Raw genomic sequence first — 21,475 nt, forward strand, 5'->3', positions numbered from 1 at the left:
CTCGTTGATCGATGGGCACAGTCAGCCTCTTCCGCTTGAACACTCCACCAGGGAGGATAGAGCTGCCAATGCTTACAGTGGCTAATATGGGCAGATGATCAGACGCCATAACTGGCACTATTGACGAGGCGCACACGGCGTGGGAGACGTTGAAACCGAGACATAGATCAGGAATACCTCCGTAGATATTCGTCGGTTCAAGGTCACCCACAATCTGTGCATCATCGTGACTACCTAATAGTGACAACAGATGGTTGCCGTTACGATTACTGAACTGCGAATTACCAATATTCCTATGTCTAGCGTTATAATCACCTTTAATGATGGTAGGCTCAGTCTGAATACAGATAGGAAGGTCAGCATAATTAAAGTTACAAGGAGTCGATTATTTAGTACATAGTTGTTTTTCTCTTAAACTGGATGATAGAGGGGGAGTCTTTAACGTGATTGGGAATGCATACATACATACATACATACATACATACATACATACATACATACATACATACATACATACATACATACATACATGCATGTGTACATCCATTCATACATACATACATACATACATGCATGCATACATACATACATACATACATACATGCATGCGTACATACATACATACATCCATCCATCTATCCATACATACATACATACATGCATACATACATACATACATACATACATACATACATACATACATGCATACATGCATGCATGCATACATACATACATGCATACATACATGCATACATACATACATACATGCATACATACATACATGCATGCATGCATACATACATACATACATACATACATACATGCATGCATGCATGCATACATACATACATACATGCGTACATACATACATCCATCCATCTATCCATTCATACATGCATACATACATACATACATACATGCATGCATGCATACATACATACATACATACATGCGTACATACATACATCCATACATACATGCATGCGTACATACATACATCCATCCATCCATCCATCCATACATACACATACATACATACATACATACATACATACACGTCCAGTCAGCATATAGCTATTTCGGGACAAAATCCAATACAGTTTATATTGGTGAGACGCCACTGTGATGAGGAGTTTAAATATCACAGGAACTGTAGGTTAATGTGTGACATAGGTGAGGTTAGATGAGGCATCTACAAGCATCAGCTGGAGGCTGATGGAGTGTTGTGGAGGCTGGTGGTACTATGTCCAGATGTTGGAGGGTGGATTTGACTCTCCCACCCTCCCTCCAACTCCCACCATCCCCCCACACATTGACCGCAGTACGTCTAAGGTTACTTTCCACTCTCGCTTACCAAGGGTATAACCCCTGCCCCTCCCAACACACACACATGCATCAGATTCTTAACTTACAATATTTATGATTTACCAATTTCTGTTACTACACTGTCAATTTCACAATATTGTATAAACTTTGATGAATCGCTCGTCTATGGGTCATCCAATAATGTTAGCAGACTTCTAGATGTTACAACTGCTAGGTTTAGGCTCAGCTACAAGTACCTCTGGAAGTTTGTAACATTTGATGATGTAGATTTGACTAAATGTAAACTCTGTCAGCAGAACTATTCGCATACTTTGCGTCATTATATAATGGAATGTGAAAAATCGCGGAATTTAAAGATAACAACATCAATAGTGTCCATGAAATGTGTAAGTACTTCATTCATAATGATGTGCTGCTCGAAATCTTAGCGAAGTATCCAAAATTTGCTTACTGTAGGTAATGCATACACATGACTGTAAAGCTGCCGCCCAGTTGGGTGGGTGTGGAGCACATGACTGTAAAGCTGCCGCCCAGTTGGGTGGGTGTGGAGCACATGACTGTAAAGCTGCCGCCCAGTTGGGTGGGTGTGGAGCACATGACTGTAAAGCAGCCGCCCAGTTGGGTGGGTGTGGAGCACATGACTGTAAAGCTGCCGCCCAGTTGGGTGGGTGTGGAGCACATGACTGTAAAGCTGCCGCCCAGTTGGGTGGGTGTGGAGCACATGACTGTAAAGCTGCCGCCCAGTTGGGTGGGTGTGGAGCACATGACTGTAAAGCTGCCGCCCAGTTGGGTGGGTGTGGAGCACATGACTGTAAAGCTGCCGCCCAGTTGGGTGGATGTGGAGCAAGACTAGTAACTGTGTGACTCACCACAAATGTAAAGTGCCTTGTATAGTGACTGTTGTGAGCCTCTTGTTGAATCACTTGTGACACAAAAGATTACTGATGTGTGTATTTGTGGTGGTGATTAAATATGTATGTGTATTTATATATGTATACGTATGTATATGTACATGTATGCATAAGTATGTGTACATTAATAATTTTGTAACTAGCGTCAAAAGATTGTTATTTGCGAACTAGAGGGTTCAGTTCCTGAACCGATTATGTGCCTCTGTAATCCTTTACACCACCGCCCACGGGATGTGTATTATGGGGTGCATAATAAAGAAAGAAAATGAATGGACCGAACCCCACAATTCATTTAGCTAAGCAAGTTACAATCTTAATGAGCTAGTTACAAAATTCACTATAAGTCGTCACATCATCAATGGGTTCGAGATCGACCACAAGTAGTGCATTACATAAATTTATCAGTATTGTGCAGCCTGTGATCCCCGCCTGGCTGGATACTGATACCTAGGTAATTTTCATGTGTCTGGACACCGGCAATAAGGTGGTATTATTTATTTAACTTAAGATATATATGTTAAATGTTGTCACATTAACGGCTACATCTTCCTTTCTTCTGGCATATAGATTTTTAAGATTAATTAAAATATATGGAAACTAATTATACAATTTATTGGCTGGTGTGCAGGGCTTCACACTCCATCAAGTAACTATCAAAACGCATATATCTTCGTTTTCACCTCAGTTATATTTATGACAAAGGATTTTAAATGTAGCCTATATTTCTACCTTTCAGATGACATAAATACTTTCGTTAATTACAATATCTAGATCAAACTAACATTGATTTTCAAAAGGTTGTATATTTTCCATCAATGGAGAGCATCAGCCAAGAAGCCTTCTTTAAAATATGAATATCTTTCCTCACCCAATAAGATCTAATCTCTGAATAAAACGCAAAAAACGACTTGATTGTAACCTATCCACCGCTGCCCATTGGATGGGGGAGAGGGGGTTATGTGTAGGATAAACATATCAATTGTGACACTAGCCCTCCATATATGTCAGTTGCTTAAATTATAAACTGTACTTGTGGTCGGACTCGAGCCCATTGTTGATGTGACAATGTGTATTGACTTTTGTAACTAGCTTATCAAGATTATAACTTGCTTGGCTATATGAATTGTGGGGCTCATTCCCTGAGCCCATTATGTGCCTCTGTAACACTCCACTATCGTCCATAGGATGGGTATGGAGTGCATAATAAATGAACTAAACTAAGCTCTGCCTTTTTGATAACATATACAATTATAAGCTTTATTTGTGAATCTCAATTAATTAAACAATATATCACAGAGCCTGTAGGGTTCGGTGAGATGAGCGAAGAGACATGGGAGATTTTACATAAGTACAGTACATGGTAGTTTAAGTAGCGAACGCATGTCAACGAATAACGAGTATATATAACAAAACCATTGTCCTATGAAGTCGATTTAACTTCCAAACATATATTTTTTAATTAATGTTAAATGTTTTCTGGCTAGTTATGTTAGATTTTATTAAAAATACGTATTCTACTTGTTAACATTATAATTTAAATTTGTGATAATTTGAGCAGAGAAGTGCGACAACTGGATATGCCAACAAACACTTTCCAAACAACGATATATCTTGGATAAGTCGCTCCACAACATTGCTGCTTGGACCATCGACTTCCTTTGATGCTACCTATTTCATAATGAAATTATATTAGTTTGGAGTAAATATATGTTTTCTCATGTTCTGCATTCAACACCCACATTATAGTGAGTAAATATACCATATTACTTCATTACTTAAATAATGCTAGGAGGGTTTGAGTAGCTTTGGGTATTTAGTGCACAGAATCTCCAATAGATGGGGCGAGAGTCGCCCCATCTCTCTCACCCGAGAGAGAGTCGAAACTTAATTTAAAATTGATATATCTTTGTTCTCGAACATGATATATTTCATTTGGTGCAATTATAATAATGTTCATATATCGGTCTTTCTGGAGGCATATAAGATTTTAGGCTTTATTAGCGTATCTTTGTTAATTATACAATATATCGGCAAGTGCGTAGGCGTCTGCACTCCATGCCCGACAAGCTACTGAGCGCTACTATAAAAACATATGTATCTTCACTTGAGCTATAAATATGTCTATTGTAATGTATTTAAAATGAAGCTCTTATTTCTATCTTGCTTAAGACTTATAAAACATTTGTGTTTATTAACGAATTTACGTGAAATAAACATTGATCTGAGAGAGAGTTGCTCTGTCGTTCAGTCTGTACGGGGTGGGAGCTCCATAATTTTTAAAATACAATAATCTTCATTAGAAATTTAAATATGTCTATAGTAAAGTGTTTAAAGTGAAGCTTATATGTCTGTCTTTCTTGAGACATATAAAACATATATGTTTACTAACGAATTCACGTGAAATAAACATTGTTCTGAGAGAGAGTTGCTCGGTCGATCGATCTGTCCGGGGTCGGAGCTCGGCTATTATAAAAGTACACGTATCTTCGGTTTAAATTTAAATATGCCCATGGTAAGGTATTTAGAATGAAGCTTATATTTCTATCTTTCTTGTGACATATAAAACTTTTACGTTTATTAAGGAATCTGCGTGAAATAGGCATGGTTCTGAGATGAATGCTGCGGTTTTCGAGCTCGACGCGCGGCAATGGACGCCATATACACATCCAGTGGGTGTTATTGGACCCCATACCCATTTTATGGGTGGTTGGAGCCCCATACCCATTCTATGGGTGGTTGGAGCCCCATACCCATCCTGTGGGTTGTAGTGGACGCCATACTCATCCTGTGGGTGGTATTGGACCCCATACCCTTCCTGTGGGTGGATGTGATCCCCATACTCATCCTCTGGGTGGATGTGACCCTCATACCCATCCTGTGGGTGGTATTGCACCCCTTACTCACCTAACAGGTGGTAGTGGACAATATACCGATCCTGTAGTTGGTATAGTAGACACAATACCATCCTGTTTAGAGTAGTTTACCCCATAGACATTCCAATGAACCATCGTTTTCTGTTAGCGTTCCTACAAAACATCCTTTAAAGATTTGTAAAGCACCAACTATGGTATATAATATTGATTGGTGAAGGACTGTCATTCTATGTAATAATTTTTAGTGCTTATTATAATTTACTAAGAACAACTAATATTTCTCAAAACAAAACTACGAACCTTCAATAGGAAGTAGCTGATCTATAATATTCTAAGAGCATGGACAATAGTAGGTAAATTTCACAACCCATGTGGGACCTGAAAAGTACAATTTTCCTTATAATTGAACCAATCACGACATATTCTGCTATCTAGGTTGACGGACGGGTACTGCGAGACGCAAGTTGGTACGTGAGGAAGAGTTTGGGCCTTGGAAAAAAAAGTAACGGGGAATATATCACATATTTACTAATTCATATTCAACATATTGACTTTAAGCATTAAGTCATATATGTGCTGTCTTGTGTGAGAACGGGTTGTTAAGTCAGAAGCGTAAGCCTGGCTCCTCTCCTTCCTCTTCCCCGGCGGGTAAGAAGGCTTCGCTTTCTTCCTCAGCTCCTCCTTCTGGCTCTGTTGCTCCTTCCCCTCCCGTTTCAGTGCTTGCGCCCCCTGTTCCTGCTATGGAGGTTTCTTTGGCCCTTGCTTCCCTTTCGGTTGCTGCTCTTGCTGGGGTGCGCTCCCCTCTTTCTACTCCCCCTCTTCCTGCTGCTGTCCTTGACTGCTCCTCTCCGTTGTCTCCTCTTCCTCCTCCTCCTCCGGATCCTGCCCACCCACCTCTGATCTGTTCTCCCGTTTCCTTCCCTCCGTCTTTGCTCAGTTTACCCATGCCCCCTAACCCTGACTTTGCTGACCCTGATCCCGACCCTGATATTCTTTAACGTGCTCTGTTGCTCTTTCGCCTTTGTTTCTTCCTTGTTCTCTGTTTTTGTCCTTTCTCTTCTCGTCGTTGTCCATTCTTCAATGGAACGTTCGAGGTTATTACGCCAATTTCCTCGAACTCCAACTTCTGATTTCGCAGTTTTCGCCCCTTTGTGTCTGTCTCCAGGAGTCAATGCTTGGTGCTCGTCCTGGTCGTTTTCGTGGCTATTCCCTTCTCTCCCCCCCCCCAGCCATTGCTGGGGCTTCTAATTCTTCTGCTCTCTTGATTCGGGCTGATGTTCCCTTTGTTCCTTTACTTTTTCCTTCGCCTCTCCATTGTTCTGCTGCTCGTATCTTTGTGGGGAAATGGTACACAGTTTGTTCCATTTATCTCCCCCCGAGTGTCCCGCTCTCTCTTCCTGATTTGAAACACCTCCTAGACTCCTTGCCGGAGCCTGTGCTCCTGCTGGGTGACTTCAATTGTCGTCATTCTCTTTGGGGTGACGTTCTGACGAATACCCGGGGTCACCTCCTTGAGCCGTTTCTCCTCTCTTCTTCCCTGTCTCTTCTGAATTCTGGTGAGCCCACTCATTTGGACTCTCGGACTCGCACCCTTTCTTGTCTTGATCTTTCTCTCTGCTCTTCTTCTCTTTACTTAGATTTCACGTGGCAGGTTCTTGATGACCTCCATGGAAGTGATCATTTCCCCATCCTTGTTTCCTTTTTCTCTTTTCGCCCTTCCCTCTTTCCCTAGGTGGCAGTTTGCTAAGGCAGACTGGACCCTATTTACCCTCAGTGCTGCTCTCTCTGACCTCTCCCTTCTGCCTCTCTCTCGCGCTCTCCTCCTTTTTCATGACACTGTCTTCAACGCTGCCCTCCGCTCTATTCCTCGCTCTTCCTCTCGGGGTCCACGGAAGTGCGTTCCCTGGTGGAATGCGGACTGTGCTCGGGCTGTCCGCTGTAAGCGTGCAGCCTGGAAGAGGCACCGCTGTAGGCAGACGACCGATTCTTTTCTTTTCTTTCGGAAAGTGAGTGCGGTGGCCCGTAGGGCCATCCGTACGGCTAAACGTGAATGTTGGGCATCTTATGTCTCAACAATTACGTCCGAAACCCCTCTGGCCCAGATCTGGAAGCGTATCCGCAAGATAGCGGGTAAGTTCGTTCCCGATGTTACACCAGTCCTTCACCTCCATGATACTCTTGTGGCGAACCCGTTGCAGGTCGCTTCCGAACTGGGTTCCCACTTTTCTTCTGTTAGCTCTGGTCTTCATCTTCCCCAATCTTTCCTTCTTCATAAACCTGTCCTTGAGTCTCGTCCTTTAGATTTCTGCACTCATCTTCAGCTTCCCTATAATGATCCCTTCTCTCTCTCTGAACTTCGTTCTGCCCTGGCCCTCTGCGGTTCTACGGCGGCGGGCTCCGATGGTATTCATTATGAGATGCTTCGCCATCTCCCTCCGAGCACGTCTCAGTATTTACTGAGTCTGTATAATCGGATCTGGGAGTCGTCGTCAGTCCCTGAGGACTGGCTCGATGCCGTTGTCCTCCCTGTTCGCAAACCGGGGTCTCTGGGTACTTCCCCTAAGGACTTTCGCCCTATTGCTCTCACAAGTTGTGTCTGCAAACTCTTTGAACGTATGGTTAACGTTCGTCTGATGTGGTTCCTGGAACACCATCACCTCCTCTCCCCTTCTCAATTTGGTTTCCGCAAGTGCCGCAGCACGACAGATGTCCTGGTGAACTTGGAGGTCTATATTTGTACTGCTTTTGCTGTGAAGACCTCCGTTGTTGCCGTCCTTTTTGACCTAGAAAAGGCTTACGACACCACTTGGCGTTATCATAACCTATCTCAACTTCATTCTTTTGGCCTTCGTGGTCATCTCCCTCTCTTTCTCCGCAGCTTCCTCTCTCGTCGTTCCTTTCGGGTGCGCCTTGGTACCGCTCTCTCTTCCTCTTTTCAGCAATACGAAGGTGTGCCCCAGGGTAGTGTTCTGAGCACTACTCTTTTTCTGGTTGCCCTCAATGGTCTTCTTTCCTCTCTTCCTTCTGGTGTCTTCTCCGCTCTCTATGTCGATAATCTTACCCTTTGTTGTCAGGGTGATGATTCGCCTCTCCTTCAACGCCGGCTTGAACTTGCGATTGATGCTGTGTCGTATTGGGCCACAGGTCATGGCTTCAAGTTCTCTACTTCTAAGACTTGTGCCATGACTTTTACACGGAAACGGGTTGTTCTTCGTCCCTCTTTGTCACTTTATGGTCATCCCCTTGAATACAAAGATTCCGCGAAGCTTTTGGGGTTATTCCTTGACACTCGTTTGTCTTGGTCTCCCCATATCTCTTACCTCCGTGTTGAGTGCTCTAAGGCCCTTACCCTCCTTCGGGTCTTGTCCCATACTTCTTGGGGGGCAGATAGGCGCACTCTCCTTGCTTTACAATTCCTCTCTCGTCCTGTCTAAGCTCGATTATGGTTGCCCTGCTTACTCGTCTGCTTCTCCTTCTACTCTTCGCCGTCTTGATGCTTTGCACCATACTGGGTTGCGCCTCAGTTCTGGTGCCTTTCGTTCGACTCCCATCCTTAGCTTGTATGTTGACACTGGCTTCCTGTCTCTCCAGGACCGCCGTGATCGCTACTGTCTTCGCTATCTTGCGCGGTCCTTGCAACATCCTTCCTCTCGCCTCTGTCGTGCTTTAACTTTTACCTCTCCTGCGGTTCCTGTTCCTCTTCACCACCTCCTTCTTTCTGTCCGGTTATCTCGCCTACAGGATTCTCTTTCCGTTCGTATTTCTGATGTTTCTCCTCGTGTTGTTCCTTCTTTGCCCCCGTGGTGGGTCCCTCTTCCGCGGTTTTGTACATCCTTGACCCGTATCACTAAAGCTTTTACCCCTCCTACGGTTCTAAAACGCCTTTTCCTCGAGCACTTTTCTTCTCACTCCCGCTCCGTTTCTGTCTTCACCGATGGGTCTAAGTCAGCGGACGGTGTTGGCTACTCTGTTGTTTTTCCTGATTGCACTTATATGTGTCGCTTGCCTCCGGAGACTAGCGTCTTTACAGCGGAACTTTATGCTATTCTCTATGCTCTTCGTCTCCTGCTTTCTCGTTGTCAGTCTTCCTTTGTGGTTGTTGTTGACTCTCATAGTGCCCTCATGGCTCTCGGGTCCTTTAATCCGGTTCATCCAGTAGTTGTCGAGATCCAGCATTGGCTGTTTCTCGTTCACAGTAAATTTAAGTCAGTTGAGTTTTGTTGGGTTCCCAGCCATATTGGTGTGTCTTTAAATGAGCGTGCGGATGCTGCCGCCAAGGAAGCTGTCCGCTCTTGTCCCATCTCTCGTAAAGGCACCTGTCCCTCGTTAGAATTCTTGGTGACTCGGATACTTTTGATATTGTTCGCCTTATGCGTTTTTGTTCTCGTATTGGCATCCTTTGTGATATTTAGCGCCGTCTAATTATTTTGCGTATTTGATGGTGCAACATAGCCTTCCTGGTTTGGTGCCTTCTTTTGATAATTACTTACTTACTTCTCCCCTCCACAGGTATTCTGAGAAAGAAACCTATCATCCAATATCATCCCAGACACCTGTGATCAGTCCCTCAAAACATTCGACAGGTATACTGATGAACAAACTACTGCTCCATATTTTCCATGACACCAGTAATCTCCTGTCCAACAAGAAGCATCTGTTGATGCCTTTGGATAATTCCTGATTTTTATATACTGCTCTACTGACAGAATTATTAGGTGGACACCTTACTGTTATTGCAACCTGTTCTACTGTTCAGGCATTAGAAAGTTATCAACTTTGCAGTTGTCATGGACTACTTAGCATATAAATTTACATTCAAGCTCATAAAAGTTTAATAAAGAAAAATATTTGTTTTAGTAAAGTCTGCTCAAAGGGATAAAAAGGATATCTGAAAAAAGATAAACCTATCTGTGCTCATAGTTTCTGAAGCATTTCATCATGGAAATAAATACTGTATCACACACGAGAGTTCACACAGGAGATAAAGCAAATCAGTGTTCAGAGCATCAGAAATATTTTACCACTAAAAGCCATCTTGTTACACATGAGAGGTCACACAGGAGATATACTGTATCAGTGTTCAGAGTGTCCGAAATATTTTGCCACTAAAGGCTCCCTTGGTACACACATGAGAGATCACACAGGAGATAAACAGTATCAGTGTTCAGAGTGTCAGAAATATTTTGCCACTAAAGGCTCCCTTGGTACACACATGAGAGGTCACACACCAGGTATACTGTATCAGTGTTCAGAGTGTCAGAAATATATTGCCGGTAAAAGCCATCTTGTTACACACATGAGAGTTCACACAGGAGATAAACCGTATCAGTGTTCAGAGTGTCAGAAATATTTTACCAGAAAAAGCCATCTTGTTACACACATGAGAGTTCACACAGGAGATAAACCGTATCAGTGTTCAGAGTGTCAGAAATATTTTGCCGGTAAAAGCCATCTTGTTACACACATGAGAGTTCACACAGGAGATAAACCGTATCAGTGTTCAGAGTGTCAGAAATATTTTGCCGGTAAAAGCCATCTTGTTACACACATGAGAGTTCACACAGGAGATAAACCATATCAGTGTTCAGAGTGTCAGAAATATTTTGCCAATAAAGGCTCCCTTGGTACACACATGAGAGGTCACACACCAGGTATACTGTATCAGTGTTCAGAGTGTCAGAAATATTTTGCCGGTAAAAGCCATCTTGTTACACACATGAGAGTTCACACAGGAGATAAACCATATCAGTGTTCAGAGTGTCAGAAATATTTTGCCACTAAAAGCTCTCTTGTTAAACACATGAGAGTTCATACAGGAGATAAACCGTATCAGTGTTCAGAGTGTCAGAAATATTTTGCCAGTAAAAGCTATCTTGTTATACACATGAGAGTTCACACAGGAGATAAACCATATCAGTGTTCAGAGTGTCAGAAATATTTTGCCAGTAAAAGCTATCTTGTTATACACATGAGAGTTCACACAGGAGATAAACCATATCAGTGTTCAGAGTGTCAGAAATATTTTGCCAGTAAAAGCCATCTTGTTATACACATGAGAGTTCACACAGGAGATAAACCATATCAGTGTTCAGAGTGTCAGAAATATTTTGCCACTAGAAGCCATCTTGTTATACACATGAGAGTTCACACAGGAGATAAACCATATCAGTGTTCAGAGTGTCAGAAATATTTTGCCACTAAAAGCTATCTTGTTAGACACATGATAGTTCACACAGGAGATAAACCGTATCAGTGTTCAGAGTGTCAGAAATATTTTAGCAGAAAAGACAACCTTGTAAAACACACAAAAATTCATATCAAATATTAGACATGTTAGTCATGAGAGTCAGAAATTTGTTATGAAAAAACGACATTATGAAGCAAGTTCATACTGGAGATAAATCATAACAGTGCTCAGTGTGTGTAAACAGTTACACATTGTGTAGAAAAAGACGCTCATCCCAGCAAACAATTTAAGGTTGCCACAACATATCTGGAAAGTATTTGAAAGGATTGGAAACGTTTGTTTTATCGTATCAGATACTATATTTTGTGTGGAATTAAATAGGTTTCTAAAACTTATAACCAAAACCTACGTTGTGACACCTTTACAATCCTAACATGAATCATTCATAATCCATTCATATACCAATATGAATCTCTTATGAAAGCTTTGAGCCTAATCTGAAACGTTTAATTGTCCCATATTTGTGTTTAAAGTAAAATTTCTTTAAATTTGATTATATTATTTCCAATGTAAATTTTAAAACAAATTTAAGGTTAAAAAAAATCAAATAATTTATATTTTTTATTATTTACTAACAAATCAGCAAAAATACAAAAACATATGCCCTATATATATATATATATATATATATATATATATATATATATATATATATATATATATATATATATATATATATATATATATGTTGTACCTAGTAGCCAGAACGTCGTACTTAGCTTATTATGCAAGGCCAGATTTGCCTAATAAGCCAAGTTTTCCTGAATTAATATAATTTTCTAAATTTTTTCTTATGAAATGATTAATCTGACCATTTCATTATGTATAAGTTAATTTGTTTAAATTTGAGTTAAAACTAACGTAGATATATGACCGAACCTAACCAACCCTACCTAACCTAACCTAACCTAACCTATATTAACCTAACCTAACTTAACTAAGTCAATAAATTATGGTCTTAATATAATATAATAATAATAATTCAAATAAACTAAATAGAAACAATTTATTGAAAATTAAGAAAATCTCTCTGCCTATTAGGCAAATCAGGGCTTGCATAGTAGGCCGAGAAGTGCATTCTGGCTACTAGGTACGACATATATTTATATATATATATATATATATATATATATATATATATATATATATATATATATATATATATATATATATATACAGTGGTACCTCCCATAACGAATTTAATCCGTTCCATGTTCGTCATGTGAAACGGACGTCATACAAAACGAGTGTCCCCCATGTAACCAGTGTGATGCACTGTGTTTATTGTGAAATTTCCCTAGTGTGCATGACATCAAATGTTCCCCAAAATATAATTTTTCTTTGTAAAATGATAAATTACCGTCCCTGAACATGTCTATGTAAAACTAATTACCAAATTCCACTTACTTTGGCTGTGAGGGCGTGGACAAGGTGCGCTGTGACGTCATCAGGGGCTGGTCGCCCGTGTGTGAAGCTCCCAGACCCGGTCGCGCAGGCCATTCAAGCACCGCGTGTTGCCACAAATATATTTTCAAATATTTTTCCTATGCATTTCCAATGCGGTTTTATTTGTTTCTTTTATCGTATATGATGCATATTTGTGACCTTTACAATATGTATACAGTAGAATGTTCATAATTTTCCATGAAACTGTGATACATGTGTCAGTAATGTGTCCACAATAAATGTTTATTGTCACAATATTACGTGGTAAAAATGCACTAATATTACAATATGTACAGTTTCACATACTATTTACACAGTAACACACTGTATTACACACTCAGTACTTTGGAGGTGCGTAATAGTCAACGAAGTAGTCCATGGTACACAGCGCGACTTTGCTCTTCTTGCACCAGCTACAGATAGATTTTTGTTTCCTGTTTCATCGTTCTGTGTGCTTGCAAATAATGCACTCGCGTGCACCCTTGGCTTTAGTACTTGTAGGTGGTATGTAGCCAAGCTTGTAAAGCATAAGGTAGTATTGAAACGATTATAGGAAAAGCTCAATTTGTAAGGTAGTCTTGAAAAGATCGCTTTGTAAGGTCCCACACAGGAAGAGATTCAGCTAGCCTCAAAGAGTGTCCATCAGTCAGGAAGAGATTCAGCTAGCCTCAAAGAGTGTCCATCAGTCAAGAAAAGATTCAGGTATTCTTAAAAATATCAATGAACACCACCACCATGGAAGCCGCTAACACTGTTCATCTATGCTACTTGTATCAGATGCATCATCACTGAACGCAGAAAACGATTCATCTATGTATCATCTATATACATTAGAGATGGCAAGGGTGGGGCTCAGAGCTACACCTGGATACGCTCGCTGTATCATCCTCATAGGTGCTGTATCACAGGCATCCGACCGTTGTGTTAAGCCCTTATTGCGCCTAGCTTCACCAATGTTATGACCCTTATGTTCTTCAAACAATAGGGTCTGAATTGCACTGACTGAGTACAGTCTTTCAACACCGTGTGGGACAGGTGTTTGAGAGCCAGAGGCATGTGTGCTACAAATGGTTGCTCACGCACTACTAACCCAGCCAGCAGCCCTTGTCTTTCATATTCGTTATAGCAAAAGGTTCGTTCAGTGTTTGTTGGGTAGGCTGCTCCATTATGACAATCTTTCTTTGTTTCAAATGTGTTCCATTTGTTTTGTATTTATCACTTACGTCTCAATAATGGAGCAGCCTACCTGACAAACACTGAACGAACCTTTATGACATTTGTCCATTTTTCAAATTGTTTCAACAGTTCTTTTATTTTTCGTTTTTTTTTTTTTTTTTTAAGAAACATGGAGCAGTCGACCTGTAGACCACCGAACGAACATTTTTGACATTTGTACTGGTTTTCAAAATTCTTCATATTTTTTTTTTATTTACGTTTTTTGTATGTAAGAAACATGGAGCAGCCTACCTGCCGACCACCGAACGAACCTTTTGCTATAAGACAAATGAAAAATAAATATTGAACACATTTGAAGAAAGGAAAATGTCATAATGGTTTATTCAGTGTATGTAAGGTAGGCTTCTCCATTATTGAGACGTAAATGACAAATAAAAAACAAATGGAACACATTTGAAACAAAGAAAGATTGTTATAATGGAGCAGCCTACCTGCCGAACACCGAACGAACTTTTTTGACATTTGTTGTATATCAGATATTTCATTTCTTTTTTCCTACAAAAACGTCAATGCTTTGCAACATCTCAGCAGTCACCCTTTTATATCCCAGCATCATTAGCATCTTTAAACAAGAACAACATAATTTATGTGCATCGTCGGAGGCGTCTAAGAATGTGCAAGCAGCAGCGCGACCCCACTATGTGGTGTTGACGTTACTCAAACCAGCGTTCGTCATACGGGACGATTTGACGCCGATCGGGCCGTTCGTTACCCAAAATATTCGTCTTTTGGGGCAATCGTTATGCGAGGTACCACTGTATATATATATATATATATATATATATATATATATAAAATATACCAATATGAATCTCTTATGAAGGCTTTGAGCCTAATCTGAAACGTTTAATTGTCCCATGTTTGTTTTTAAAGTTTAATTTCTTAAAATTTATTTATATTATTTCCAATGTAAATATTAAAACCAATTTAACCCTTTAACTGCGCAACGCGCCTGCAGGCAAAGGCTTCGGGTGCGCAATGCGCCTCCAGGTGTTTTTATTTTTCATGTTCCATTCAAAACTCCCGCGGATACATGGGGTTCACATCAGCTTCCTCAGGGCTCTTGTAAACATACGCCATATTTAAAAAAAAATCATGGTCCATATTGCTGGGTGTCAGAGCCTCGGTAGTGAGTGAGCAACCAAGGCTGGCGCTCGCAGCATGAGCGCACAGCTCTACTGTTCAGCGTGTGACCACAGCATCGCCTAATAATGTCAAAATATGTATATAACCTGTATTATTTAGCCGTGATAGTATTATAGAAGAGCCTGAGTGGGATAATGACTGGGTACAATGTTCAAATATCAGTGATTCAATGCTGTTCACGATGTTCACAGCGCTAGCCACAGCATTATTTCGTCCATATAGGAATCTTCAAACGACTTCTTAGGTTCCTTTTCAAAATAAATTTGTGGTCAATTATTCATTTACAGAAATTAGTGACCAGGATTGGCCCATACGAGGCAGCTGCTATTGGACCATACGAGGCAGCTGCTATTGGCCCATAGGAGGCAGCTGCTATTGGCCCATAGGAGACAGCTGCTATTGGACCATAGGAGGCAGCTGCTATTGGCCCATAGGAGGCAGCTGCTATTGGCCCATAGGAGGCAGCTGCTATTGGCCCATAGGAGACAGCTGCTATTGGCCCATAGGAGGCAGCTGCTATTGGCCCATACGAGGCAGCTGCTATTGGCCCATACGAGGCAGCTGCTATTGGCCCATACGAGGCAGCTGCTATTGGCCCATACGAGGCAGCTGCTATTGGCCCATACGAGGCAGCTGCTATTGGCCCATACGAGGCAGCTGCTATTGGCCCATACGAGGCAGCTGCTATTGGCCCATACGAGGCAGCTGCTATTGGCCCATACGAGGCAGCTGCTATTGGCCCATACGAGGCAGCTGCTATTACATAAGAACATAAGAACAAAGGTAACTGCAGAAGGCCTATTGGCCCATACGAGGCAGCTCCTATTCTATAACCACCCAATCCCACTCATATACTTGTCCAACCCGCGCTTGAAACAATTGAGGGACACCACCTCCACCACGTTACGCGGCAATTGGTTCCACAAATCAACAACCCTGTTACTGAACCAGTATTTACCCAAGTCTTTCCTAAATAAGCATTTTCCAAATTATCAGCATTTGCCTTCTGCAGTTACCTTTGTTCTTATGTTCTTATATCTTGCTCTAGTTAGGCCCCATTTAGATTATGCAGTTCAGTTTTGGTCGCCATATTATAGAATGGATATAAATTCACTTGAACGTGTCCAGCGTAGGATGACTAAGTTAATTCCCCAAATTAGAAATCTTTCATATGAAGAAAGATTAACAAAGCTTAAGTTGCATTCACTGGAAAGGCGAAGAGTTAGGGGCGACATGATAGAGGTTTACAAGTGGGTGAATGGACATAACAAGGGGGATATTAATAGGGTATTAAAAGTATCAACACAGGACAGAACACGAAACAATGGGTATAAATTGGATAAGTTTAGATTTAGGAAAGACTTGGGTAAATACTGGTTCAGTAACAGGGTTGTAGATTTGTGGAACCAATTGCCGCGTAACATTGTGGAGGTGGGGTCCCTCTATTGTTTCAAGCGCGGGTTGGACAAGTATATGAGTGGGATTGGGTGGTTATAAATAGGAGCTGCCTCGTATGGGCCAATAGGCCTTCTGCAGTTGCCTTTGTTCTTATGTTCTTATGTTCTTAAATCTAAACTTATCCAATTTATACCCATTGTTTCGTGTTCTGTCTTGTGTTGATATTTTTAATGCCCTATTAATATCCTCCCTGTTATGTCCATTCATCCACTTGTAAACCTCTATCATGTCACCCCTAACTCTTCGCCTTTCCAGTGAATGCAACTTAAGCTTTGTTAATCTTTCTTCATATGAAAGATTTCTAATTTGGGGAATTAACTTAGTCATCCTACGTTGGACACGTTCAAGTGAATTTATATCCATTCTATAATACGGCAACCAAAACTGAACTGCATAATCTAAATGGGGCCTAACCAGAGCAAGATATAGCTTAAGAACCACACCAGGTGTCTTGTTACTAACGCTTCGATTAATAAATCCCAGTGTCCTATTCGCCTTATTACAAACATTTATGCATTGATCCTTTTGTTTTAAATTCTTACTAATCATAACTCCCAGATCGTGGGAGTTAACAACATTGTGGAGGTGGGGTCCCTCTATTGTTTCAAGCGCGGGTTGGACAAGTATATGAGTGGGATTGGGTGGTTATAGAATAGGAGCTGCCTCGTATGGGCCAATAGGCCTTCTGCAGTTACCTTTGTTCTTATGTTCTTATGTTCTTATCCCTTTCGCAATCCGACTTCGCAATCTCAACACCATCTAGCTCGTATCTTGTAACTCTATCATCATTACCTAGCCTCAGAACTTTACATTTATCAGCATTAAACTGCATTTGCCAATCATTTGACCATTTCAAAACCCTATCTAGATCAACTTGAAGTGATAGTGAGTCCTCCTCCGAATTAATTTCCCTACCGATTTTCGTATCATCGGCAAATTTGCAAATGTTGCTACTCAAACCTGAATCTAAATCATTTATATATATTATAAACAACAGAGGTCCCAGGACAGAGCCCTGAGGTACTCCACTAACAACATTATCCCACTCTGACTTAACCCCATTTATACTAACTCTCTGTTTCCTTTGGAATAGCCATGCCCTAATCCAAGTTAATATAGCACCACCAATACCATGAGCTTCTATTTTTTTAATTAGTCTTTCATGTGGCACTGTATCAAAAGCTTTGCTAAAGTCAAGGTACACAACATCACAATCCTTACCACTATCAACTGCCTCAACTATGCTGGAATAAAAAGTTAGCAAATTTGTTAAGCATGAACGGCCATTTGTAAAACCATGTTGCGACTCATTTATTAATTTATGTTTTTCAAGATGGAGACGAATTGTATTTGCAATTATTGATTCAAGTAACTTTCCCACAAAAGACGTTAGGCTAATTGGCCGATAGTTTGACGCAAGTGATCTATCTCCTTTCTTAAAAATTGGTACCACATTAGCTACCTTCCATGACTCTGGCACTCTGCCTGATTCTATTGATTTATTAAATATGGTAGACAGTGGCTCGGAAATATCCTCTTTGCATTCTTTAAGCACCCTGGCAAACACTTCATCCGGCCCTGGGGATTTGTTTGGTTTTAGTTTTTTTAATTGTTTAATTACATCCTCCCTGGTAACTGCTAAACTAGTCAACCTGTCCTCATCCCCACCCACATAGACTTGTTCGGCTGAAGGCATATTGTTAAGTTCTTCTTTAGTAAATACAGATATAAAATATTTGTTAAAAATACTACTCGTCTCCTTGTCATTATCCGTTATTTGACCCGTCTCAGATTTTAATGGACCTATCCTTTCCGTAGTCTTAGTTCGATATAACTGAAAAAACCCTTTAGGATTTGACTTTGCATGCTCTGCTATGCGAACTTCATAGTTTCTTTTTGCTTTCCTAATCTCTTTTTTAACATTTCTAACCAGTTGTATGAATTCCTGTTCTAACCTGACTTCCCCATTCTTAATCCTTTTGTACCAAGCTCTCTTTTTACCTATAAGGTTCTTTAAATTATTTGTTATCCACTTTGGGTCATTAGTATTCGACCTATTCAATTTGTATGGTATACTACGTTCCTGTGCTTTGTTTAGAATATTCTTAAATAAGTTATATATTAAATCCACATCGAAATCCCCTTTTACGTCACCTATCGCTGGGTTCATGTCTCGCTCTAAGACCGGCCCACACCCCATACCCAAGAGTTTCCAATCTATTTGACCTAAAAAATTTCTTAGGCTGTTAAAATCAGCTTTTCGAAAATCTGGCACTTTAACAGAATTTTCTCCGACAGGTCTATTCCATTCTATGCTAAATCTGATTACTTTGTGATCACTGTTCCCTAGCTCACTCCCTATTTCGATGTCATTAATTTGTGTTTCCCTGTTAGTTAACACTAAATCTAAAATATTATTTTTCCGCGTTGGTTCCTTAATGTGTTGCGTAAGAAAGCAATCGTCAATTAATTCTAGAAAATCTTCTGCTTCACTATTCCCTGTTTTGTTCACCCAGTTTATTCCACTAAAATTAAAGTCACCCATGACATAAATACTGTTAGATCTAGATGCTCTAGATATTTCATTCCATAGATGCTTTGCTTCCATTCTGTCTAAATTTGGTGGCCTATATATAACTCCTATTATAATATTATTTGCTTTTTCGTTTAATTCTATCCAAATAGTTTCTGTGTGTGGCTCAGTTTTGATTCCCTCTTTGAGACTACATTTCAAATTGTCCCTAACATATATGGCTACTCCCCTTCCTCGTCTAATATATCTATCTGTGTGAAATAGTTTAAATCCATTTATCTGATATTCAGCTAATAGTTCTCTATTTCCTACGTTCATCCACGTTTCGGTAAGTGCAATAATAATGTATCTATATTTTCTGTGCAGACAAGAGCATTTAATTCATTAATTTTATTTCTTAGACTTCTACTGTTAGTGTAATATATCCTAAGTGAATTGTTATTTTGAGGCCCTTTTCTTTCCCTGATCATTTTGTCAATTCTTTTCTCCCACGAACACATACTTTTATTACCTCCTTCCTCCAAATCAATTCCCATACCACTATCTACTAACAGTTTAAACCCAAACAAACACCTCTAACCACTGGTTCCAACGAGTTCGCAACAGCAACAACCCCAGCCCTCGATAGATGCACCCCATCACGAGCATACATTTCATTTCTTCCATAGAAGTGTTCCCAGTTGTCTATGAAAGATATTGCATTTGTTTTGCAATATCTTTCCAGCCGGCAATTGACACCAAGTGCCCTCGACATCCATTCATTTCCCACTCCCTTTCTTGGAAGAATGCCACATATGATCGGGATTCCTCCCTTGCTCCTAACTAATTCAATGGCTGTCCTAAATCTCTGTATTAGTTCCTCACTCCTAACTCGCCCAACATCATTACCCCCTGCACTAATACAAATAATGGGTTTGTTCTCATTTCCCGTCATAATATCATTCATGTTTTCAACAATATCACCAATTGTCCCGTTTATGCGGCGCCCTTCCCCGATTGCGAGGCCGTTGGGGTCGACGCCTTTCGGCTAGACTGGTCGAGGTGGGGTTTCCTGTACCTCTTTCCCCCAGTTCGTCTGTTGCTCCATGTCCTGACTCGCTTAGAGACTTACCAGGGGAGAGTTGTCTTGGTGGCCGGCCCAACCTTGGTTTCAGGCGCTGGTTGCTCGGTGTCCAAACCCGAGGGTTTTCCCGCGGCTCCGCCTCTTTCAGCAGATCGGGCCGGTACGTCACGTGGCTGGTTCGATTTTCTCCTCGAGTCTTCGCGTATGGGTTTTTTGACTCGAGTTTATCATCATCTCTATGGTAATCAGGTGGCCTCCTTGTTGGTGTCCCACCTGAGGGCTTCTTCTCGGCGGCAGTATGAAGTTTCCTGGCGTTACTTCTGTTTCTTTTTGCGTCTTCGTCGTGTTAGTTCCTTGTCTGTTTGGGTGGTCTTGTCCTTCCTCTCGTGGTTGTTTCAGGACCATCATCTTATGCCCAACACTGTCGCCTCATATCGTGCGGCGCTGGCGGAGCCGCTTCAGCTTGCCTTCGGTATTGATGTTATGTCTGCGCCGTTTCGCAAGCTGTCTTGTGCATTGTTTCACCTCCGGCCTGCTCATGCGCCGCCTGAGCCGTCCTGGTCTTTGGACAGAGTGCTCAGTTTCCTTTCGTCTCCTCGTTTCGTTGTGCCCCTTCGGTCCAGGATTGTTTTTCCAAGGCACTTTTCTTGTTGGCTTTGGCCTCTGGGGGTCGGGTAGGGGAGCTTTATGCTCTCCTCTGGTGCAGGGGTTTCTGCTCTTTTGGTCATGGTGATTGTTTTGTTCGCTTGCAGCCGTCTCCTTTTCTGACGAAGAATGAGACTGCTGCGTTCCGGAGGGGTCTATGGGTGGTTGATACTTGGTTGGTCAGGCCGGGGGTGTATCATGTTTTGTGTCCGGTTGCGGCGCTTCGCCGTTATTTGCGCGCCACGGCTTCTGTGTCCGGGGACGCGCTGTGGGTTGATCCGGTTTCCCTTCTTCCCTGTTCGCGGGTTCGGGTGTCCCAGGTTGTCCGCAGGGTTATTAAGTCCAGCCAGCGGTCTATCCCCATGTCCATGACGTTCGTAAGTTTGCGGCTCTTGCTGCCGTCTTTGGGAATATGTCTTGGTCTGATATTCGGGCGCAGGGCTTTTGGCGGTCGAACAGGGTCCTGGCTGCTCGTTACCTTGTGAATGTCCCTGGGCCCCGTCGGGCCTGTGTTGCTTTGGGTCGGCGGTTGCAGCCAGTTGTCTCGGCTTCGAGTTGAGGAGTGAGCGACGACCGCCTCCCGTGTAAGTA

The 21,475-nt window shown here is 41.5% G+C and overlaps 1 pseudogene; it reads left to right on the forward strand.

Annotated features, from left to right (window-relative positions):
* The window catches only part of LOC123746627 (zinc finger protein 585A-like), a 96,788-nt pseudogene that overhangs the window by 45,469 nt on the left and 29,844 nt on the right, over nt 1-21,475 (forward strand).

The sequence above is a fragment of the Procambarus clarkii genome, chromosome 90 (genome assembly GCF_040958095.1).
Source record: "Procambarus clarkii isolate CNS0578487 chromosome 90, FALCON_Pclarkii_2.0, whole genome shotgun sequence".
In the NCBI taxonomy this organism is placed as follows: Eukaryota; Metazoa; Arthropoda; class Malacostraca; order Decapoda; family Cambaridae; genus Procambarus; species Procambarus clarkii.